The following is a 1,634-nucleotide window of genomic DNA, read 5'->3' on the forward strand; positions in this document are numbered from 1 at the left end:
AGATAGATAGATAGATAGATAGATAGATAGATAGATAGATAGATAGATAGATAGAGGTGGGTATATGTGCGCATGGGGTGGGGAGAGTAGAAAGAGGGGTGGGGATGGGGTAAGCAAAAGTTAGATTACGAACGATGGGAAAGGAGGATATTGTAGTTGTATTCAGATTGAAGGACCTTAGTTTCCTTAGAATGTGCAGTCTGTGATTCACCTTTTAACACATCGTTTAGTTTACAAAAAAGGGAAGACCTGGGATAATTCAATACGGAAGCCCACGAAAAGGCAAATGTGGACAATGTTTGTACGTGGCCTACAACCTCAGGTAGGGAAATGATGATGATGCTTTTTTTCCCCTCGATTCGTAAATGCGCCTGGTGGACTCCACGAAAATTTTTTCGAGCAAGACAAGAGCTAGGCTCTTTTTCAGCTCCATTATCATTATACTCAGAGGCACCTCCATTCGTCCAAATAACTCCATTCGTGTTGCCATTGTTCCTGGACATTTAATCATATGTTTGACATCCTACTTTTTCATAGTTGCATCTTCGGCAACGTTGGTTGAGCTCTTCATTCACAAAGTTCTGATACCATCTCATGCTCCAATGATGGTATGACCGCAGTCTCTCTAGCTCAACCTGGTCCCAGTGCAGCGACATGTAATAAATTGTTCGTGCTAATTGGAGTATCTAGAATACACATCCCCCTGGTGCTGGTACTCGACTCTGCATGGTGGGTCTCTGATTCCCCTCTCGATCATTGGAAAGACTCCACTGTATGTTATTGGTCGCCTGTCTCCTTCAATGTCTCAAGCTTGGTCTGCTGCCTCATTTCCTTCGATTCCAACATGGCTTGAAATCCACTGGATCTTTATTGTGGCTGTGGTTTCACTGAACTTGCGGAGCAAATCATTTATATCTGAGCTGTTGCCTAGGAGTGCCTTGTAGAGGGACTGACTGTCAGTCAAAATCAGCACATTGGTTCTACTGTCTGTGGCAATTGTCAACAATCCATTGCGCAGCAGACATCATTGCCTGGCATTCCTCGTCATAAGATGAAATGAGAAATGCACCTTTAGCTCTAATGATGTCTATTCGTGGTTGTTCGTCATTCATTATAACCTCTGCTGCTGCTCCACCTTCGCGGTATCCTGCGACAGCCGATCCATCAGTGAAAATTGTCACATCGGGACCAACCTCCTTGATTACATCCTCTGCAGCTTCACGGGCCTTTACAGGATCATCACCTTTGCTTTTCACTCCTCTCAATTCTGTCTCAATTCTGATGCTGATGCTGATGCTGATACTGATGATGATGTTGATGATGATGATGATGATGATGATGATGATGATGATGATGATGATGATGATGATGATGATGATGAAAATTTGTTTACTTTTTTTTCAGGTCAATTTGCTGTTGACTATGATATCAGGATGTTATTTATACGACTCTGTATTCTGTATGGAGGGAACGAGGCCATAATATGCAAGAAAAGCAACAACAAAATCTTACTAGCATTACATAGACTTATGGCATATACATATTACTACCACACCAGAATGGAAGTTGCGACTGACTTTTTATGTGAAAACAGGTTATTATCTAACTCTTTCACCACCCCACCCCCCCACCCC

Source organism: Aplysia californica, unplaced genomic scaffold, assembly GCF_000002075.1.
Source record: "Aplysia californica isolate F4 #8 unplaced genomic scaffold, AplCal3.0 scaffold00387, whole genome shotgun sequence".
NCBI classification, from domain to species: Eukaryota; Metazoa; Mollusca; class Gastropoda; order Aplysiida; family Aplysiidae; genus Aplysia; species Aplysia californica.